The sequence below is a fragment of the Aptenodytes forsteri genome, unplaced genomic scaffold, assembly GCF_000699145.1.
Source record: "Aptenodytes forsteri isolate BGI_AS27 unplaced genomic scaffold, ASM69914v1 Scaffold54, whole genome shotgun sequence".
Taxonomy (NCBI): domain Eukaryota; kingdom Metazoa; phylum Chordata; class Aves; order Sphenisciformes; family Spheniscidae; genus Aptenodytes; species Aptenodytes forsteri.
This window is the reverse complement of record NW_008796044.1, coordinates 15,668,039-15,675,702: the sequence shown is the minus strand read 5'-3', so window position 1 is coordinate 15,675,702 and position 7,664 is coordinate 15,668,039.

Below are 7,664 nucleotides of genomic sequence, written 5' to 3'. Positions count from 1 at the left end.
TTTGTAATTTTCTTGGACTAATCCCAGACTTTTAAGATCTTCAAAATTAGATTGTGCAAACCTTATTCCACCAAGTTAAACAAACAGAACAATGGTATGCAGGTGTGGTGCAACTGAATTAATAATTGGATTATTTAATAAATCAGACGTGCAGATTACAGATAATGATTAGTTACGCATAACCTTCTCTTAGAAGTTACAAGACCAGTAGCCCTACCATCTGATAGGGCTGATAAAACTGACAGATATCCATGTGATTTGTGGTTCAGTAAGCAAGCTCAGGTTAGGAAAGCTGCCTCTCCTATCGACAGTGCCTTTCACTGCATAAACAAGAATCAGCTTAACAGATTCCACTCTGTGCTTCTTGAAACTTGCACATCTCTCCAAACATCTACTACCAAATCCCAAACAAAATACATAACAGTTCTTCTAGGAATCAGCCCTATGGCGCAGGACACCTTCTCTTTTCTCAAGGACCCCAAATTCATTGCAACACACCACCGGTGTGTGGCCCAACATCCACTGCATCTGTAGCAGTGCCACCAGCCACGGTGGGGATGTTCTTCATGATGCTGTATTTGAAGGGCAGCAGTTTGTGCTGGTTTTGGCAGGGGTAGAGTTAATTTTCTCCATAGTAGCTAGTATGGGGCTGTGTTTTGGATTCGTACTGAAAACAGTGTTGATAACACAGAGATGTTTTTGCTATTGCTGAGCAGCGCTTACATAGCGCCAAGGCGTTTTCTGCTTCTCACCCCACCCCACCAGCGAGCAGGCTGGGGGTGCACAAGGAGTTGGGAGGGGACACAGCCGGGACAGCTGACCCCAACTGACCCAAGGGATATTCCACACCATATAATGTCATTGCAACACACCACCAACGTGTGGCCCAACATCCACTGCATCTGTAGCAGTGCCACCAGCCACAGTGGGGATGTTCTTCATGATGCTGTATTTGAAGGGCAGCAGTTGTACAGAAGGAAAACTTAAAGGGAACTAAGGAACTCACAAGGTGTTGTGGTTTTTTGTCAGAGGACAAAACAGAAAATGTGCAAAATGGACATGACACATCTGAAAGACAAACCAACCAGGACTGCATGCTGCAACTACTACCCTATTACGTAGCTCGTGCTGGCATAGTGCAGTAGGTCTGCACTGCTTCACAGCCATGGGATAAGCTAAAGAGCCACTACAATTTGTGCTCAAGACAGCAGGGCTTAACGGATCTGTGTGAGGGACCAGACACACCCCAGGGGTGAGACAAGGTAGTTCACTTTCACACAGGAAGGTTGCTACCGATTCCTAAGAAACCAACCACCCTGAGCATCTACAACGCAAATATCAACAAATCCAGATCCAAATCCAGCTACTGAACTCTCAGGGGTTATCTTGTAAGCTGTGCAAGGGCTGCCTTCTCTAGCAGTTGGACAGAAACAGCAGCAAGGTTTCCAAGAAAAGTTTCCATACTGTGCTCAGTTTATTAGGGGCATTTATTATGTGCTTTCTTGAAGGAACTTGCAAATACATTAGCAGGATTGCTGGCCAATTGCTTGACCAGCGGGAACATCAGTGTAGGAAGATGTGTGACACCAAGTTCTGAGGACAACATTAATTCTCAGGTTAGAAAGCTCTGGATTTATAGGTTTGTTTATTTTAGAAAAATGAGCGTTGAGCAGATTGGATACAATCCATGCTGCTGCCACTGGCATCTAGCAGAAATTGAAAATTAATTAGTATTTGAGTTTGCTCCTTTAATGAACACAGTTAACAATCAAACAATATGCATGCACGTTCAATACTATGAATTCTGGGACAGAACCCAAGTACAGTCAAGTTTTGGCTGTCAAATGACTCTCTGCAAAGGTGAAAGGCGATCCTGGGCTCAAAACAGAAAGTTAAAACTAAGGGCTGCTCAAAACTATTGGTGAGAGTAACGCCTGCTGATCAGGCTCTGCTGGGATGGGGTGCGTTCTGCTCCCTCTGTGTCCTGATACCGTAAGTTAGTATGAGTTTTGAGATTTACAGAACTGCAGTGTGAGAACAGAGACAAGCCACAACCCATGAGCATATCCCCATGAGTGTAAGATATATACCCATGAGTGTATGAAAGTTATTTCTGTGCCATTCTAAGGCTCTTTTCTGCTGTCATGCCTGCTAGGGTTATTGTTCCTTATTTCTATGAATGGTCTGCATTCTTTGGTAACTAAAAGGTGTGGGTATATAAATATATATAGATTTATATATGCACACTTACACGTCACACACATGCATATCCTAACACATTATTTTTATTAGTCTGCAGAGACCTCAGAGTTTTAATATAAAAAATAAATCATAGAGACCGATATGTGAGTTCCCTCTTGTGACCAAGTGATGCTATAGCAACACCTGAAAGCAAACAAATATAATATGTGTTTAAAAAACCAGACCTTTAGCAAGCAAAGAAACAATTCAAATTGCAGAGAACATGCCAGTTCTGCATTTTTTGTTCACTGGCCTTTCATCTAACACTTTGAAAAAATATTTACAACATCTGTGCATAGTATAGAAAAAGAATTAATAGAAATGTGTCTCTGGAAAAGATTGTCGCAAATATGAACCAAAAAGTAAGATAAGGTTGCTAAAGCTAAAAGATTATTTTATCTATGCGTGAGCCCTAGGTCCCACAGACAAAATCCAAAGAGGGTGGAGGAAACTGGTCAAAACCCCTTTTATAACCTTTATCGTTGTTACAGTTTTCCTCCCTGGCAGAGGAAGTGCAACAAACCCACCTCCTCCTCCTGCCAACTTGGTGAACAGTTTTTCTCAAATCTGTGAAAAAAATGGGCACTTGCCAGTAGCATAAAAAGGAGATATGGACATAAAGAGAGCATGAATGATCGAAACATGGGATTGAAGGGGAACTTAAGAGGTCACTGAATCCCTTCCTCTGCTCTGAAGTGCAGTTTTATATATCTAGACCATCCTCGACCAAAATTTTGCTTGCCTGTTCTGAAATCTTCCAAAGAGGATTCTGCAGCCTCTGTGGGTAGCCTGTCTGAGCATTTACTAGCTATAAAAATTCAACCTTTTTCTTAGTATTAAAACTGAAAATGTTTGCTGCTACTTCAGCTGCTAACTTATGATCAGTTATTTCTATTATCAGCTGATCAAATTAAATCTTCAGCTCCTACTTTGGACAGCCTTAGTTCTCTAAGGTTGGTCTTTTCTTTAGTCTGGAGGGCATCTATTTATTGAAGCGGCTAATCAGAACCGCAGTTATTACAGCCGACATCTTAAAGACAATGTCTTGTGTGCTCAACTCAAAGACATTTATCAGAATGCAAGTGAATACAGACATTTCTGAGGATTTCATTACTCAACTCAGCCACACTGTGGTAGTTACCAAATAGCTAATGACATAAAAAATCTGAATCAGAGAATCTTTTTTTTTTTCCTTTTCCCAAAAATGACAATCTAGATATCAACACCAGTAAACAGAAGTTGAATTAGCTGGCAATTTATTCTTAACACTGCTCAGATAATATTCAATCAGAGGATCAAATAACCTGTGTTTTATCGATTAGTGGGCAGAGTTACCTATCAAAAGTGTCAGGGCCCCAACACATTAATACCCTAATTGGTATTAATGGCCCTGAGCAGCCTCACCTGGGGCCTCACCCACACCCGTGTCCCAGGGCCCCAGGTGCTGATTTAAGCTCAGCCCTGGCCCTTCAATCCCTCCCTGAGCAATGCTGGAGGAGTGTTGGGTCTGCAGCCGCTGCCACCCCTGCGCCCAGCCAAGGACCCTGACGTGGCTTGACCTTGGACCTGTCTCATCGCCAGGGACTCTTGGTTGAACCTGACTGCCATCTCCGGACCTGCCTTGCTGAGCTGCCTGGGGAGGCCCCTGCCCAGCTGGCTGCGGTACCGCCCTAGCTCCCAGCCAGCCCTCGTGATGCCCTGGCTGAAAGCTTATTCAAAAAGTTAATGGTGGAAAAACTGGTCTCTGCCAGTTAGAGATTACACAATTTTTTTTTTTTTTAGTTTAGAGATTAAAACACACTGGTCTAATGGGATTTTAATAACACGCCTATAGTATACCAAAGGAATAGAGCGTCTCTGCTCTACATAATTTATTTTCAGACAAGTTAAAAAACTATTAATGTGCCTTTGTGGTGGCTCTTTCTACAGAAAGTACAAACAGCACCTGTATCAATAATTTTCTTATTCTTGTTTTGCAGTTTAATGGGCACTGTTAACTGTACCTATTATCAATTTTGTCTGAAAGACATATGTCTAGCATATATATATAAAACAATTGTAATATACCATCTTATATTCACACCATCAGACAAAAGGATAGGATTACAACATACTTGGAGTTACTCCCTTTAGTGATTCATCCTTACTTCTGGAGAGATACTATTAGACTGTTATTGCATTTCTAAAAGCTTAATATCATCTCATGAAGATTTGTCCATGTAAACCCATGTTTTAACTCTTTCTTATAAAGGAAGGCACTGGTAAGCAGGCATGTAAATAAGCTATTATTTTCACTAATTTTATTTCAGATTCAGTGTGGATTATAGAAACTTTTACAAAAGAACTTGGGTGATTTCTATTCCTAAGACAGGTCATTTCTTGTTGCCTGCCTGTGCAGCAGCTGGTGTCTAGCAGAGAGCTCACAAGCCTCCAGCAAACATGGCATGCAATGTTTGATCACAAAGTTTGAGTATTTGGGTTTTAAATTAAGAATAACAGTATGTCATTGTGTTTTCAATACTCTTGGTGAAATACATGGTTCTTTCTAAAATTAAGCTTTTAAAAGCAGGAGCTGCAACATGGTACTTATTTGGCTTAGCACACCAATACAACTGCAACTGCTTTCAGAGAAAAGCTAGACTGACTCCGAGTTATCATTCAGCATGGCAGCAATGGTGCCTGCGCGAAACTTTGGCCAAAGCCCTGCACCACGCTATCTTCCAAGAGTTCAAGATAGCAAGTGCGTAACCGTGAGTATCTTTTGGTTATGTGGATTTGTCAGAATCATGGTAATGATGAAAACGAAGCAGGGCTTGCATTAAAATGTAGAAGTCCTGCTGTGAAATTCAGTTATGCTGAAGCTAGCATATCAAAAAAGCTGGTAGTGATTTCTTTTTCTGAGAACTATTTGTATGAATTATTGTTGTACAGCACAATATACTGCATGGTTTCCTACTTGATCTGACAATAAACATCCTTGACTCTTTTTTCTTCTTTTTTTTTTTTCCCCAACTATCTCCTCTCCTGGAGTCCTTCTGTTAAAAACCTCTTTTTTTCTTCTTTTTTTTTTCCCCAACTCTCTCCTCTCCTGCAGTCCTTCTGTTAAAAATTAGTTAAGAAATGGCCAATAATCTCAAGAGACTTGTCTTTAACTTTCCACACAGCTCTTGTAAATCTTTCAAGTGCATGGCGTACTGATTCTGAATTGACACGTGTTCATTCTTCGGTCTCAGGAAACTTTTGATTTCCTGAAAGCTTTCTTATACTAATTAACTCATGAGTTTACTCAAATTGTTTTTCTTGATTACTACTTCAAAGCCCAATGATAAAACACGTGAGTATCACTGTTGATCAAAGTACAGAAAGGGAATATTATGAAACCTGTGTGAAATACTATGCCAAATATTCCTGTAACCATCATAAACAGGAGATGTGAGTAGAATATCTCTTTCTGTAAATGTCTCCAGGAGAGACAACCACAGGAGGAAGGCTAAGCTTGTCTTCGAGTGGCTGGATGATATGGGCAGCCCATAGTAGTGGGTTAGATAAGGAAGGCATATATCCAGCGGTGCAGCTTGCCTTCAGCTCTTTGCATCTTGTGTATGAGATGAAGGATCTGGAGACACAAGCAGCAGCTCTGTGCCAGGCACCTATTTGATACCTGGAAGATGAGTAGAAGATAGAAGCTCCTGGTGTGTGCCCATGTTTGTGCTTGTTTTCTTCCAGTACTGACAAATCCATAGTTCGGGGTTTTTTTTTTTGTTCGTATATGCCTGCAAGCATTTTAAAACAATAATGAGTATAGCTATAAAATGCATAGAATTCTTCTATACTATTCTATAGTTCTCCATTTTAAATTAGGTATATAATATGCCTCTGCTAGACTAGATCAAAAGAAGAAACTCTTCTCTGAGGCTTTCTATATAGATTATTCCATATGAATCTTTCTAAAGTACATTTGAACCTGTTCCTGTACAGCAGCCCAAAGGCTATTGGCAATGCACCAAAGAAACCCCTGAGCGCTGGATTTAGATACTAGCTGCAAATGTCCATTCATCTCTGTTTACAGTCTATCCTCCGTTACTGTCTACAGATAGTAACTCCTAAGTTAAAGGTGCTTTTTGTAGCAGTATTTACTGAAAAATCAGTTTAAAAACATATACTAGGAACAAAAGACTTGAAAAAAATTACCTGGAACTTAATCTCCTACTTCCTTTCAGGTCTGAATAAAACAGTCGAGAAGCATATAGGTAAGAGTGGTTTTGGTAAGATTTTTCTAAACTAAATTGATTTTTAAATGTGCAGTGTGTTTTGTCATTCTGCTTGAAGAAATTGCGCACTTTGAAGAAGTCACAGTCACTGTATGATAAATATTCCTTTCAGTTTGTTTCATTAGCCCTTTGGCATGCTCATTTTCTAGTTTTTCAGATCTGCTTGAAGAAACTGTATTTTGATGTCACACAAACACCCAGTTGCATTTTGCCCGCTTTGCTTTTATATAGGGCAGATATAATCTACCACTGAAATGCTTCATATGTTTAGTATTATCTCTTCATAAAAAGATGTTATAAAGGCTTGTTATTGGTTCATTATTGCTATATGCCAGAGCCAGGAAATCTGTGGTTGTGAGCATTTTGTAGCAGTTGGTAATAAAAACTGAATTGTTCAGATATAACTACAATCATAAAGAAACACTGACTAGTGATGAGCTGTTATGCAGTATGTCTGCAGAGATAAAAATCTGCATTTTTAAAAATTATTCTTTAGTAAATCAGAGGTGTACTTTTGCACCTCTGGTTTAGACGCAGGACCCAGCGATCAGCCCTCTGTCCCTGGCAGGGTGATGCGAAGAGGCAGGCAGCGAGGATACGCAGAGCAAGCGGGGAAAGCCTTGCTGTTCACAATGAGGCCCTTTTTGGCCAACAGGTAGCTAAAAACGAGTAAAAGCTGCTTGTACTCCATCTTCTTTTGAAGTCTAAGCATTCACCTGGGGACTGACCGGCCTAGGCTGGCTGAGGCTTCCCTTGAGGGGGGCAGAAATGCAAGGCTGCAGAGAGGGTGTTGCTCCTGCATCTGTTCTCAGCCTGCAGGCTGGAAGGACAGAGCTCCTTCGCTGTAGCGCCACAAAGCTGCTTCCCGGAGGCCTAACTGCCGACGGGAGGCACACGGGAAAGCCGTGCCTGGAGGAAGCAGCCTCCTGGAGAGGCTCCTGAGGCAGTTTCCAAAGCCCAGGACTGCCCCAGCTGAAGGAAGATACGGGGTTACACGTACTTTATGTCAGGAAATGATGCAAAATACGTGGGGCAGAAGATGAGTGGGAGAGAGCCCGCAGCAGGGGCCTCGGAGGAGCAACCGCCCCCGCTGCTTTGGGCAGGAGCCCTCCCTGCCTGGCAGGGGAGCACGGCCGCCTCCGCAGCGGCAAG